The sequence below is a fragment of the Tamandua tetradactyla genome, chromosome 1 (genome assembly GCF_023851605.1).
Source record: "Tamandua tetradactyla isolate mTamTet1 chromosome 1, mTamTet1.pri, whole genome shotgun sequence".
Taxonomy (NCBI): Eukaryota; Metazoa; Chordata; class Mammalia; order Pilosa; family Myrmecophagidae; genus Tamandua; species Tamandua tetradactyla.
This window is the reverse complement of record NC_135327.1, coordinates 125,060,760-125,077,046: the sequence shown is the minus strand read 5'-3', so window position 1 is coordinate 125,077,046 and position 16,287 is coordinate 125,060,760. Positions and strand designations below refer to the sequence as shown.

The window sequence follows — 16,287 nt, the reverse complement described above, 5'->3', positions numbered from 1 at the left end:
AAAATGAAAACAACAACAACAACAAAGGTTCTGGTGAAATCAGTGGTCTCATTATGACTCAACTCTTAGGAACAAGTCAAGGCTCCAGGCATGTTGTGACATTGTTAGTAAGACTTTCTAACTTAAACTACCAACTCAAGCTATGCTGTGAAAACCAGAAATCCTTCATGTTAGCTTCAATGGAAACTGTCATCTTCTAGAAGCATAAGGATGACTATGCTAAAACTCAAGCCCAGGATCTAATTGTAAAGGTAGCAGAACCACAGGGGGGAGGAAATACAGATTTCCTATCTCAAATTCAAAACTTTGACAGGAAAAAGTAGATGGGAATACCTTTGTGAACCAGCCTGAGAATCTTGAACTCCTTGATTCCACTAACCCCTCCGGACCCCTCACCAAAAAAGAAAAGCAGCTTTCTTCCTGGAGACTAATCAATGGCTTCCTCTAAGCCAGGTACCTCATAAGATGATAATTTTTTACTTCAACATCTATTTTCACCCAGCAGTCCTCACTGCCTCCTTGCTGCCAACCAATGTGAATTCTCAGCCCAGCCCAAAGTACTACTTCTGGAACAAATGGTTTACATGCCCCCTACTCCACCTACCCAAATTGCAAAAACAAACTAATGTGATTTGGTAAGAATTGGGAATACACATGAGGGAATGGAGCTTGAGGGTCTTGTACTGGGGTGAGGGAATCAGAATATGAGACTAGTAGAGGAAAATTGAGTAACATAGGATCACCCATACATGATCAGGATTCAATATTCTACAAAGAACCCTGAGGATCAGTAGAAAATAAGGGCCCATTGCCTAGTTTCCCCATCTAAATATGTTCATAGACCTAGAGTCCAGTGATTGATTGGGAAGCCAGGTTCTCTTGAGAAAGGGTGCTTTGATGCATCCACAATTATATTTAATAAATATTATTCTGATTCTCCCCTAAAGCTACTTCTGTATGGTCATTTGTTAGAGGAACTGCGTAATACCCAAAAGACTTTTAAAGTCTTTTAGATAAGGAGTTGGGGCAGAAAATTTACTGGGAGACCCGGAAGACCATGACAAATCTCCACGTAGAGAGGAAGGTCATGAAGGCCTGGTGATAATGGAGTTTGGGCTCAAGTTTATGTCACAAGTGGGCCCAAAGTTCACAGACCCATCCTAAGGTTATTTCCCACACTCTGCAAGTATAATTGGGAGAGCTGATAGAAGATTCATGCTGCTTCCCAGATCTGTGGTGTCAGGGCTATGATGGTAGGAAGGGCCAAGAAGATTGTGCCAGTTTAAAATGATGTATGTACCCTAGAAAAAACGTGTTTTAATCTTAATCCCATTTTTTAAAGGCAGCTGTTTCTTTTAATCCCAATTTAACATTGTATGCTTGAAACCGTAATTAGATTATCTCCCTGGAGATGTGATTTAATCAAGAGTGGTTGTTAAAATGGATTAGGTGGAGGCGTATCTCCACCCATTTGGGTGTGTCTTGATTAGTTTCTGGAGTCCTATAAAAGAGGAAACATTTTGGAGAATGAGAGAAATTTCTGAGAGAGAATGACATAGCCATGAAAAGCAGAGAGTCTACCAGCCTATGATCTTTAGAGATGAAGAAGGAAAACGCCTCCTGGGGAGCTTCATGAGAGGAAGCCAGGAGAGAAAGCTAGCAGCTGACACTGTGTTTGCCACATCTCTTTCGGATGAGACCCTAGTTCACCATGTGCCTTCTCACTTGAGAGAGAGAGACCCTGAACTTCACTGGCCTTCTTGAACCAAGGTATCTTTCCTTGGATGCCTTAGACTGGACATTTCTATAGACTCGTTTTAATTGGGATATTTTCTCCACCTCAGAACTGTAAACTAGCAACTTATTAAATTTGCCTTTTAAAAGCCATTCTGTTTCTGGTATATTGCATTCTGGCAGCTAGCAAACTAGAACAAAGATCCTGAAAATACCTCTATCCTTGGCCAAGACCATAGCTCAGAAGTAACATGTCATTCCAGAAGGAATTGAAGTTAGTGCCATTATCAAGGACTTTAAGGATACAAGGGTGATGGTCTGGTTCTATTCCCCAGTCTGGCCCTGGAAAACCCTGAGGGTTTATGGTGGGTGATGGTGAACTATTTTAAATTTCACCAAGTGTTAGCTCCAATCACATCTGCTATGCTATGCTACTGGGTGTGGAAGAACAGAGCCTCTGGGACAAAGTATGTGACAATCTGGTGATGCCTTTATATTGTAGGAACAGCAGCCACTTATGAAATTTGCATTTTCTGTCTCTACAACCTAAAGTTCCCAGATTCTACTGTGAACTGGTGAAGGGAGAGTGGCACTTCCACCAGGCACCCAGAAAGGGTTCTACTGAACTTGAAGTTCCACCTACCACATTTTGGACTCTGTATGTCGATGGACCACCAGTCAAAGGAAGAAAATGATAATATTGGAAATGGTAATGAACCCTGATTACTATGGACAGCTAGAGCTGCTGCTATAGAATGCAGACAAGGAGGAAGAATAAGTCCAGTATCAAGAAGATTAATTTTGTGGCAGTTTTCTTGATTATGCGTAGTCATATTCTCTCTTCTTCCCCTTGCATCTCACTCAAGCTCCCCAAGATTGTACTCCCTATAAAAAAGTAATAGTATCAAAGCCTTTGCCTTGGGTTCCACTGTTGGAAGAAACCAAACTAAGGCTGATATTCCACTGGTTAGTGCAAATGTACTTACTCAGAGGGAGAGAATTTATATGCCAGGTACTTTACATATTTCATGTCACTTAATCTTCACAACAATTGAGAGGTAGAATAAGTATTTCTATTTTCCAGATGAGGATACAGTCTCAGAAAAGTCAAGAAATTTGACAAAGAACATACAACTCATGGGTAGAAGAGCCAATTTTGAGCTGGGAAATATCTAACTCTAAAGCTCAAGATTTTTCTTCTACACCTTGTTGCTTAGATCAGTAATGATAAGAATAAGTGCTCAGAAAGGAGACAATTCCTTCTTCTATTATGTCATTCTCCAGACCCCCTTGGAGCTATTAATGGTTGGTTTTCACTTTAAGACTTTGTTTTTCTTTCTAATATACAATTGGTAGGCAGTGCATTGTGTATGCAAATAAACATGTTGAAGGGAATAGCAGATTCTTTTCCAGTGGCTTACTTATTGTCCCGTAATTCTGAAACATGTGATGGAGGAAATTAGAATATGCTCTTTCAAAAAATCAGTATGTAAGAGGTAAATATAGAGATAAAGTAAAAAGGTCAACTCATTAACATTCTTTCTTCTTCAAAAAATAATTTGTAAAAGAACAAATTCAACACAACAAAGAGCATAAGAGAAGAAAAATGTGAAAACCTTATCATATAATTTTAAGTTTGATTATGTCACCAAATAAACTAAATGGCAGTAGAGTAGATGGAAATATAATCATAAAGGAAGTGAGGAAAAGGTTAAAGAAGTCAACAATAATTAAATGGTGATTGAAGCTGAATGGAAAATGATCCGTATTAGCTAAAGGCCTTTTAGAATGTCATGCATCAGTGAACAACGAAAAGAAAGGTTTCTGCTATTTCAGTATAAAAATGTATGTCTCTTCTGAGCCAAGGTTGCTAATTCAAGACAGCAGTGGATTTCCAGTCACTCATTTTAATATCCCATACCTGCCGGCAGGTATGGAAATAGATAAGATCATTCAGTAAGTCTCTATGGAGTTATGAGTCATAGGAGGTTCATTGGTTTGCTGGCTATTTACCCTTGTGGAAGCTGAAAGCAGACTGGCTCAATTCAGTGCAAATAGAGGTGACAGTGGCAGCTCCAACTTTTATCTAATATGGCTTCTGATGGGTGAGCAGCTGCCCCCAGGGATTTGTCTGCTTACTAGAGACTCAGCTGACATCAGGGGGCTGGGAAAACATGTGCTCCACTTAGTATCCTGTCATGACATTGCATCTGAGTGTTAGGGCTTTTTTATTTAACACATCTGATAGGAAAGGAAACTGAGTAATGTTTATGGTTTTTATATGAATGCTAACATTATGCACAATCAATCATTATTATTAATGTTGGTGACAGTGACTATCACTTACTCAATGCCTATTTTGTGCTTATCACTGCTCTGGCTGTTTTATATACAAATTACTGGTACTTAGAACTCTGCAAAGTAGGTGTCATCATTCTCCTTTCCTAAAACAAAGAAACAGACTCAGAGGGAGAAAGTAGCTTGTCTAAGACAAAGGCTGAGATATTAAATCAACCTTGGTTCCTCTATATACTTTCCGCTGTACAACGTGGCTGCTGATTCACTCCCAGGAGCTAGAAAACCAAGGGAAAGTTTTAATAAAATTCTACATGTTACCAGAAGTGTATTTTTAGTCTAGTACAGAGAAGAATTAATTTTTTGGAGTCCTGAATAAATAAGATTAAGGGCAGTTTAATAAAGCATGACTGAATCAACAACAACAACAACAAAAATAAACTTCAGTCACTGTGATATTGGGCCAGTACCCTTGTCAATTGGTAAAAGATGTAGAGTCAATCCTAGAAGTCATTCATTCACAGAACACACCTTCTTTCAGTGCATTCTAGGTGCTAGCATTGAGGAAAATAAGAAAAAATAATGCAGAAATAAATGGCATAGCTAGCAGGAATCTGATACTTAAGTAATATTTATCAAATCAAAATGCATTGCACTCATGGTAATTCCTCTAATTTTTAGCAGTCCAATACAAATGATGGTCAGGGGCAGATATTTCAATAGAGATAAAGTTTAGAGATCCACATTTTGATTCTCAAGGTAACTCTCATTTCAGATTATTTGAAAGTCAAGTTTCTCTTTGGAGGCTATCACAGAATACCACAACAGAGCCTGGTCTCCCAGGAATACACAGTTAGGATAAATATTTCCTTGCAGTTAGGCCATATGACTGAGTTTTAGTTGATGGAAAGTGAGGATGGTGGGCACCAGTTTCTCTCCTCACCCATGGAAATCTTCCACTGAACTATCCTCCAAGCTTCTCTCCCCTTTCTCCATCTAATAGTAAATGAGCCTGGTAACCCAAAGCCGCATGTTGAATATAGCAGAGCCATACATGGAAAGAACCTGCGATCACAAGTGGCTCAATGGAAGGCTACCCTCCTAGGAATACTACCTGAGCAAGGAATAAAGTTGTCACTAAAATCTGGGGGTTTGCTCATTATAGTAGCTAGGACTATTCTAACACAAATTATGACATGTTTTTAACAAATATTTGAGTGCTATTATATGTTTAATTCCCTCTTACCTAAGAAAAATCTACATTAGCATATATGAATTTATTATTACATATAGGTTTCTTCATTTCAATAATCAGTAATGCATGAAATACTTTAAATTGCATTTCTGAGTTTTTCTTTTATTGTATGTTGACATTTGTTTTGTCCTTTACTAAGATTTGCTGGCTAAGAAGTAAGATGTTAAAAGTTTTTTTTAAATGTTGGAGAAAATGTAAAGTTGAGAGCCTAAAGTGGTTGGTTAATGAAAAAAGAAATTCTGTGGCCTGGGAAAAAGACTTACGGTATTTCATTTTGGCTTCTCAAACTAACCTGCAGAAGGAACATGTGTCCTGGAGAAGACTAGTGGGAACTAGACTGAAGGAGCATCACGTGCGATCTTCTTATCAAATTCTGAGCATCTCAAAGGAAATGACATCTTTGTGCCCATTCAGTCAATGAAGTGATGCAAAAGTCTTCAAGTCACCGAGTGAAGAGCAAAAGTCTGCCTGGTCTCCTGATCTCTCCCAATTTGGAGGCAACTAGGTGTGGCCGGAAGGACATGGACTTTGGTACCAAACCCTAGTTTGAATCCTTGTTCTTCCACTTGCTGCAAGTTTGCAAGTTCTTCTTTTTTGGGCGGGGTGGGGGGGGTGGGGGCGGTGCATGATCCGGGAATCAAACCGCAGTGAAGGCAAGCATTCAACCACTGAACCACCTGTGCACCCTTGCTGCAAGTTCTTTTCAATCATTTTGTATTTCAGTTTTTTTCACCAGTGAACAGGGAGGCAGTGTGGGCTTGATAATATTTACTGCTCCAAAATACCATTTTTTATAAGAACAGTGTTTTCAAAGTGCTAGCAAAGTGTCTCATTGCATGGTAGCTACTATTAGATTTATTATTGTACTTACTATGTCTGTGAGAAGCCCACAAAGAAGACTCAGCCTACTCCCATCAATTTTGTATAATATACAAAAGCTAAATGTATGGGCTGGTGATTTCATGGCTTCCTTAGTGCCATAGTAAAATTAAGTTCATTTTATTCTGTATCATTCAAGAATTAAGACAACATCACGACAATCATTTCTACTCAACTCCTGGAAATACAATTCAACAAATACTTTTCAAGCATCTTTAATCTGCAACAGTGTTGATTTCTAAATACGTTGAATCCTGCATTTTATTTGGCTCAATGGTTATTTGTAACCCCCTATTGTCACCAGATAAGAATGACTTTATCTCAGGAGAATTGAGACATTTTCCTCATTTTAAAGAACTGCTTTGAAGACCACTGAGAGATAAAGTGTCTGTACTTTATACACCTCTCACGTCTCAGAGTGATTTTTGTTACATAGAGTACATGGGCCTCTTATACAAGACTCAGAAACGATATATGGAAATTAATTTATATTGTGTGCGTAGTTAATGCTCTGGGATTGCAGAATAACACTAAGCTAAGTAGTGAAAGAAGAGACAAAGAATGGTTAAAGCAGGCCCTTTCTTTTTATTCTTCATGAGTCATTGAATAAATGTATCCTAATATTTCTAAGACCTGGAACTTGCCACAGGCAGGGAAGATGGTATGTTTGGTCTGGGGGTTTATGTAACTTATAATTGTGTGATTTTAGAATGTAAGCTTTCTCAAGGCTCAGACTGCCCAGTACTGCAGCTACTTAAGGTTCTTATTAATTAAGGCTCCTTCCTTCATCATCACCAACTTGTGCCATACCAATATCGTGGTAAGCGGGTAGCATGGTTACCATTAATTTTTTTTTGTATGCTGTACGGCAGGGGTCACACTGCTTTCTTTCTCCATGTGAGTATCCCGTTGTTGCAGCACCATTTGTTGAATTTTTGTTTGTCTTGTTTGTTTTTTCTTTCTTTTGTTGGCTTGTTTGATTGTTTTTTGGGAAGTGCATGGGCCGGGAATCGAACCCGGGTCTTCTGTATGGCAGGTGAGAATTCTACCACTGAGCTATCCTCGCATGCCCAGTTATCATTCATTTTTGTTATTGAGAGAGGACAGGGCATCACTACCTCCTCCACCTACCTAGATCCCACCCTGACTGGCTGGAGAAGAACAGTGCAGGTATGAAGATCTCATAGGCAGGTTTGTAATGCACAGACAATGAATCCTATTAGCAATGATGGAATTGCACTGGTTCTCCCTCCCCACAAACCGCTCTGGGAAGGCACTTCTGCTGTGCCTCTCTTTGAAGCACAATGGTGTTCTGAAGAAATGCTTCCTTCTTGAAAGGAAGCGTTTTTTATGTACAGTGGAATACTCTTGAATTTTGCAGATCGCAAACTCACCAAAAGTTTTTTTTTAATAGTTGGGAAAAGAAGCCTAAAGAAAATGTGTACCTAATCCTATTAGCTTATTTAATAAAGAATTATTAAAAGCCTTGATATACAGGATTTAACACAATCTTTCTAGCAGGGTGTGATGTAATCTGTTTTTGTTCCTCAGCTAGCAGATGGCTTACCTTTAAGTAATTTCCAATATGTTAAGAGATCAAAAGCCATCCTCTCGCCACTGAAGCAGTAATCGTTCCTCTCTGCTGGGGGTTGCTTGGTGCTGTGGTAGGGATATGCAAAGGCTCCTGGCATTTCCGAAGATAGAAGGGCGACATTTCTTCAGACTTTGAAGTTAATAATCCTTCAGAAGTTGAAAAACTGAGGGATTTTTCAAAACCCTTTTTATGTTCTATATGCTGTGTGCAACAGTAAATATCTGTAAGAAATCACTGAGGGCTAGTGTAATGCTTGGAGGAGGCGCTCTCCAACATAGTGTGCAATGGACTGACACAATCTCTCACCATGAGTGGTGTGAATAGCTTGTGCTTCCATCGAATAGTATACTTTGGAGAACATGGTCTCTGCATTGAATGCCTTGAGAATGGTGCTGGGAATAAATGTGAAATTAATTGAATGTACTGTCAGCGATGAGCCCAAACTGCAGTATTTCTGACGGTGAGGACATGGCTCATCCTAAGGAGTGGATGCTTTCAACTGCTTCCTCCTGCATTTGGCTAGTTGTTGGAAATGATCTATTGGTGAAGAGATGTGGTAAATTTGTGTTGGGATTCTGTTTGATCTTTACTGCTAGAGAGAAAAATGTTTTGTGTCCTGACAGTTTAATATGCTCCTAATGGATCCAGGGCCCACAGTCATTTTTTTTTTTTAAATCTGATTCAGATATTTCACATGCTGAGTGATAGAACCCTGCTGAATTTTGAGTTCAGACAAATCTAAGTGTCTCAGGGTTTGTTCCCACCTTTGCTTGAGGCTCTTGCTTTTGATTTGAAGAGGTTTCATTTTATTTCTTGGACCAGTTATTTTCAGGCTACTTAAAATAAGAGAAAAGTCTCAGTAGGAAAATGCAATCCAAGGCATAAAGGAGGCATACAGTTGGATCTTCCCCTTGGAGATAAAATGGGTTGTTTTAACTTAAAATGGCGAACACCTTTAATATCATTTCCCCCTCCTCCCACCATTTTGGTTTATGCATTTGATGGTTGGGATGTTGCCTAAGCAATGGATGGATAAATGAGCACCTAATGGGCACCAGGATACAAGGAGAGAATATGAAATAGAAGTCCAGTGGCCTATACCAGAGGCCTGCAGGTGCTAGGGTTCATTTGGAAAGAAACTATAGGCAAGTGGTTTGGGATGAAAGAAAAGATGAGATGAGAACTTGAAATATCATAATATCATCTTACACCAATACATTTTCCCAAATCAGACTGCAGAGCCATTTGGAGCTAAAAGTACGTCTCTTCTAACACTCAGACAATGAGGAGTAACACCATTCCTCAAAATCCTCAAAAGATTCTACATCAACCATTCTGCCATGTTATTTGCTTATGGAGATTTTTCTGTTATTTTAAGTAGCCTGAAATAACTGACCCAAGAAATAAAATGAAACCTCCTCATATCAAAAGCAGAAGCTTGTCAGAGTTAGATGGATTTTTCATAGTGACTCTTCCACAAACCTCTGTTATAAAGTATGGTCATTCCCTCTTCCCAGTACAAGCTCAACACAGCTGTTCCCCAAGTTATATGGAATATCAGTTCTTGTGCTTGAAAACCTTTTTTTCTTCTCTTCCAGATAAAAGGGCCCCAATCACTTTAACTTGTTTTTTTTTTTGAGGTTTACTGCTCCCTCACCGGACTTCCCTAATTTTGCTACACTCCATATTGTGAATGAGGATACAGGATTTGGTAACTGAAATAGAAAGCTGAGATTATGGTAGGCCACCAGTTTGTTCTTTTCTCAGTCATGTATGTATATATGTATAGTCTGACTTTCAATGAGATATTCAAAACCAATTATAGATGCCCAAAAGAGCTTGGAAATGGGGAATTTTAAAAATTAGTGATTCTATTTGAAGGGTGGTTGTACTAGTTTGCAAGCTGCCAGAATGCAATATACCAGAACTGGAACAACTTTTAAAAAGGGGAATTTTAATAAGTTTTAAGTTTACAGTTCTAAGCCATAAAAATGTCCAAACTAAGGCATCCAGAAAAAGACACCTTAATTCAAGGAAGGTCAATGGGTCAGGAACACCTCTGTCAACTGGGTAGTCATGTGGCTGGCATTTGCTGTTCCCTTGCTCCTGGGCTCTGTGCTTTCAGCTTCTGTTCCTGTGGGGGTTCCTCACTTTCATCACTTGGCTTCCCTTGGCCCTTTCCAGGTTCTGGCTTGCTTAACATCTCATGGCAACATCTTCTGGGCTCCAACCATCTCCAAATATCCGGGTCTCTGTTCTCCAAGTATTGGCATCTGTGTCAGCTCTGCTTTCAAGTTTCTGTCAGCTCTGAGTCTTCTGAGGTTTCTCCAAAATCTTTCCCTTTTTAATTTACTGGATTCCAGTAAATTAATCAAGACCCACCTGGAATGGGTGGAGTCACATCTCCATCTGATCAAAAGTTCACACCCACAATTGGGCATGCCACATCTCTGTGAAGATAATCTAATTAAAAGTTTCCACCTACAATATTAGATCAGGATTAAAAGAAATGGCTACCCCCACAAGATTGAATTAGGATTAAAACAAGGCTTTTCTGGGGTACATAATACTTTCAAACCAGCACAACGGTCTGTCAGCTTGAATAGTAATTTCCCATGGTTTGAGACTAGAGAGTTAAAGTAGTCATCTTTATTGGACTGGGCAATTGAGAATGGAGTGGGATAGAAAGGTAGAGGTGGAAAACTTGAAATCAAGGATGTGAATGAGACTGGGGTCACTGCTTAATTATTCAGAGATGGTATAAACATAGTTACTGAGCAGCATAATCTACGAGATGCTCACTCTTGAATGTTACGTAACCCTTAGGGAATGGTTGCTTAGTCCTTTCCTTACCCCCATCCAGAACAGAGGGCCGAAGTTTGATGTTCCTGGGCTTCTTTTTGTGAGAAAGAAGAAAATATCATGCTGAGTGGAAGGGCTCTGTCTTCTCTGCTTCCACTCTCCTTGCAACCAGAGCAGCAATGCTAATGCTTTTGGTTCATCTACCAGGGAAGTTATACCTACAATACGAACCCACTGCCTAATTGTTCAGCGCCTCTTTCCATAGAAGTGTGCCCAGTGTCCTTGCTGTACCTGAACCATAGTGAGGCCATAAATCAGCAGATTCAACAATGGACATTGTACATTTGATTATATATAAGATACTTGCTGCATAATTGACCCCATTTGGAACATAGGAGAATTTTAGTTCGTGCACCAATGTGACAACTTGCAAGAAAAACTATGATGACTTCTAAAGAGTTCTGAGTTCATTGTAAGGAAGATATTACATAAACTGCAAGGTGGGGTCTCTTCTCCTAGCTCCTCGGGACATAGCATTATTCCCTCTCAAGCCAGGGAGGAGAGAGGCATCTTCTCTAAGAAATGTTAGACTGCAGAGCTCTGACAACAACTTTCCCCCACCTTCCCATATCAAAGGCCAGAGAGGGAGTTAATTTTTCTGCACAGTGAACTGAGACTGTGTATTCCTATTCTTGCTCCTTTTATAGAAATTACAGAAAAAAAAATCCTATCTGTAGTGAACGCAGAATCACAGTGCCAAGAAGGCCTTTTGGAGGTCGATAATTTCATTTCTCTGCCTTTCTGCAAGACCATGCCCCTTGCCAACAGGTCCAAAGCTCTTGGAATTTTGAGGCAGTATAGTATGAATGCAGGATATATGTAACTACAGCATACAGTCAAAAACTCAGCCCAGCAGTGAATGCACAGCACTTTCTGTATTCCTACTGTGCCCTGAGTAAAAGACTTTTTACTTCATACATCATTCACAACTTGCTACAGGGATTTCACAAAGCCAGTACATACCCTCTACACAAAGTAAAGAAGAAAAAGAACAGGCCAAAAAAAAAAAAAAGAGGGGGCAAAAAATCCACACACAACAACGAAGGTGTATCTGCCAAGTGTAGCATTATCAACAGGGAAATCAATAAGGCCCAGTATAACCAGGGGTGTTAATTAAACAAATGGAATTTTTCATTCTGTTCACACATTAGAAGAAGTCTAGAGAATTTCAGAGTCAAACATGCACTTAGGCTGCCTCATTTCCTTTCTGATATATGGTGCCATGAGTAACAAGGCAAAAAATGATAGAAATTGGAAGTTTCTTTCCCCCTGTACAGATCTGATAAACAGATACTGAATTAGTCCCAGCATCTGACTCACCAAGTCCTAGGGTCCCAGAGGAGGAGGCTACCTGGAAGTGCTGGAGCCTCTGTCCATGCTGGGTAGGAGGTCCCCACAGACCCAAGACAAAGACACCAAAGCACGCAAGAGAAAAGGACACCTTCGACTGAGTCTTTCAAGGTCCCAACGCAGGACTTATCCACAGGGTGAAAGGACAGCTTTTATTCTGCTAGTCCTTGAAGGACCTCCCTTTTCCCTACAAAACAGTTCCTCACAAGCATCATTATTATTTTCTGAGTAATTAGCACCTCTACTAAACGGTAATTGGGATCACACTCCACCACCATCACCACCACCAAGGCCAATTCCATGTTATCTGTGTCTCTGGTTGGGCTTCCTGGTAGTCTGATCGGTAGCTTTACATAAAAGAAACTGCTCTATAGAGGATTTTCCAGAAGAATTATCCAGAGATGAAGGAAGAATTAAACTTTTAGTTCTTTAGTTGCCAAGTTGTGAATTAGTGAATTAGAAACCACTGAACATGTGCTTCCATTGCTTTTTTCCTCATGAGAAATAACAAAATGTTGATTTTGGATGCTTGGTGAAATAGATCGGGGGCTGTAAGTCTGTGCTTTATTCATTTCAGGCACTAATTCTGTTCTCTCCTTTCATTCTTCTTGTATCTTTTTTCCTAAACTCTCATGAAGGAATGAGGGACCAACTGATTCCCGTGTCTTTGTTCTAGATCTAGAAACAAAGCCATGTCCACTGAATTGCATACAGAGCCCAGGTACACAGTTCAAGTTAATCAAAGCAGGTGCTGGGAAAGCAGAGTCCCATGGTACGTCACTTGTCTGCCCCACCCTAAGCCTGCCAGGCCTGGGCGCCCCTCCCCCACCACACTGCAGCAGGCACATGGAGCCTCAGACAACAGCTCATCTGGGACATTGTACATGACCTCCACTTACTCACCAAGTTCTACCCCTTCCTTAACACTTTAGTTTCCTAATCCTTGACTTTCCTGATACTTTCTCTGGCCTCTTATATCCTCTCCTTGATGTGAGTGATTCCTCTTTCTGGATTACTAGAAAGTTATCCACAGGCTCCTCCCACCCCATCTTGTCCCACTCCCCTGATTTTGGAATACCCTACAGCTCTGAACAGAGCTCCCTCCATCAGACCAGCCCCGCAGGATCCTATTCACTCTGCTTCCCTTGGGCAGGAAAGGGGATGGGGGATTTTAGGCTTGCACAGAAGAGCTAGAGAGTAGAGTAGAAACCTGTAAGAGAACTCTGAATTCACACAAGGGGTCAGTCCTGCAAGAAAAACTGAGGACTACAAGATCTTTGAGGATAGCCAAACTTACAGCTTTATTCACTCAGTCATGAACTCAACAAACACTTGTTGAATTTTTACTATGTGCCAAGCAGTATGCTGGACTTTAAGCTGCTGCTAGGCCACCTTGTCTGAGATGCTGAAGAGGATGTGGCTAGCACACATACCATATAACAGGTTTAGAATAAAATCACTGTGGACTGTTATAATTTTATGTGGCCAACCAATACTCGAAATGCTCAATTGTCGCCAGGACCCAAATGCCACCATTTGCTCAAAAGATTACAGTACGTGACTAAATGATAAGCCTAAACCTTGGTCAGAATGTATGGTTTCAGGACAATGTTCGACTCCATTATCTCTCCCTCATGGTTACTTCTAATGATTATTCTGGGATCCTCCAGCTTCATGAGACATTGCTATATGAGCCCAACAGGGTTGCCTCATCCTTCATCTTCATTCCACTCATGGAGTCTACTATTCACCATGGGCTTGACTTGCTGATCTGCTTCTTGCTAGAAACTTGAGAAGAAATCGAAGATCACAAGATAATGGAGCAGATATTTAAATCTCTCAGTATACAAATGTCTAGTTTTGTTTTCCTTTGTTTTACAGAAAATAAAATCAAGGCACAGTTATGCAACTGCTAGTGTAGTCTAGAAGAAGACCCACATATTTGGGCTCTCTGCACAGAATACTGCTAAGAGGAGACAGAAGCATCACAATAGGGAATAAAAATCCATGACAAAGGGAGAGTAATAGAATGCACTGACATAAAAAAATGGATTTTTAGTATCTTTATCTGGCAGTTAGAGAAGGTGACAAATAGTGTAAGTCTCAGAGATGAATAAATTCTAATGGTTTCACTGTGGATACAACACAATGGTTTATTTTCAATGGCAATGCAGATAGGAACCAAGTTAATGACACTTGTTCATAAAGGCAATGGAGATTGCACAGTTTGGGAACTAAAGAGAGAAATCCTTTAGATAAAAAGTTTTATAGGGTTTCCATGGGTAGCCTCATTCAATCAGCCATTATTCCCTCAGGAGTCTTTAATAACTCTGTGGTACCTTTAATGAAAAGCTTTCCTCAGCAAAGGTTTAGTTACTTTAAACAGACAACTTTTTAATAGTGGCCTGAAATATAAAAAGGACCTATTGAAAATCAACTGAAGAATCATAGGCTTGTCACTTTCCTGTGAATGCTAGAGATTTGGAAAAATTTCTGCCCAAATTGTGTTGGGTTTGTAAGGACTTTCATGAAAGTGTTTGGATTTAGTTAGAACAGTTTTGTTCAAGGTGCATTGAAATAGCATAATGGGAGTGTGTAATAGAAGGATATTATTAAAACAGCAGTGTTTGTTTGTTTTCTTAACTTTAAGAGTGGTTTCACAGAGTCACTGACTACAGTTTCCCCCACATTTATCACTAGGAAAATTGCTGGATCCTTGGAAGGTAAGCAGATGGCTGCCCACTTCCAGTGAAATGAGAAGAAGGAAATAGCCCAGCAGCCTAACAGTTCTACCTCAATGCCCCCATCTACCAAACCAGAGACCAACTGCAGTAGTTGCTCAGAATGTGTCCATGTTCCATCGTTTGACTAACAAAGAACTGTTGAGAATTGAGTCCAGAATTGACACCGCCTATTGACCTGCAGGTCTTCTAAAGATGACTTACCTGAAGAATTCTAAAACTAAATCTTTTCTAAAAAGGCACTAAAATATTCAGAAGTTGGACGTTCAGTTCTTCTCACAGCCAAATCAGAAAAAATTTGATACAGACCTAGTTATAACCTCTAACTAGCCATGTGAATTTTGATATTTACTAATTATACATTAAAATGTATTAAACCAATAGAAGCCTTAGTATACTTACCTGTAAAAGAGGGTAATAATCATGCCTAATTCATAGGTTGTGTGGTGAATTGAATTATGTATCCCAAAGAAATATGTTCTTAATCTTAATCTGCATTCTTGATGCTGTGAAGCCACTGTAAGTAGAACCTTTTGAGGATATTATTTTTGGTTAAGATGTGGCCTACTGAATCAGGGTGGGCCCTAATATGGATTACTGGAGTTCCTTATAAGCAGAATAAATTTGGATGCAGTCAGAAAAAGTCATACTTAGCAGCCAGAGGTTAACACCCGCAGAAACCAGAAGATCAGACACACAGGGAGAGACGGAGAAAGATTGCCATGGGGTTTGGGGGAGGAGGGAACAGGGCAGAGATGTGAAATAAGGAAGTGTGCCATAAAAGCCTGTAAAACGAAGACAGGTTGTCATAGGGATTAAATTAAATTATGTTTGTAAAGTGCCTAGCAGAGTATCTGCTTATAAGAGCTCAATATATATTAGCTATAACTGATAACATTACTGACCATTTGTCTGTAATAATATTAACACAAAAAATAAGTACTATCTAAAAAGGCCCTGTAATCGCAGAAAGAAGAGATAAAGCACCTCCCTGCCACCTTACACAAACAAAGGAAAGCTTTTGATGTTTACACTTTAAAAAGAGGTTACACTTCTTATGCTCGCTTCGGCAACACATGTACTAAAATTGGAATGATACAGAGAAGATTAGCATGGCCCCTGCACAAGGATGACACGCAAATTCGTGAAGCGTTCCATATTTTTGAGCTGAAGGGATACAGATTGTGCAACAGGACTGAATATAAAAACTCAGAAATGGACAGCACAATACGACCTAACTGTAATACAATTATGTTAAAACACTGAATGAAACTGCATATGAGAATCATAGAGGGAGGAGGGCTGGGGGCATAAATGAAATCACAAAGAAAGATAGACTATAAAGATTGAGATAGTATAAGCTAGGAATGCCTAGAGTGTATAATTACAGTGACTAAATGTACAAATTTTAAAAATGTTTGTACATGGGAAATAACAAAGGAATGTCATTACTGCAGGGTGCTGAAAATAGATGGTAATTAATATTTTAAAATCTCACCTTATGTGTGAGACTAAAGCAAAAAAATATTTATTTGGTACAAAATTTATGTTTTGACTAGTGCATTTCCTAATATAAC

General features: G+C 39.5%; 1 non-coding gene across 1 annotated transcript; it reads left to right on the top strand.

Moving 5' to 3' along the window:
• The first annotated feature begins 15,767 nt into the window (after positions 1-15,767).
• On the top strand, positions 15,768-15,874 carry LOC143652545 (U6 spliceosomal RNA). Its single transcript, XR_013160751.1, has one exon. It is a non-coding gene; the product is annotated as a U6 spliceosomal RNA (small nuclear RNA).
• Positions 15,875-16,287: the final 413 nt, after the last annotated feature.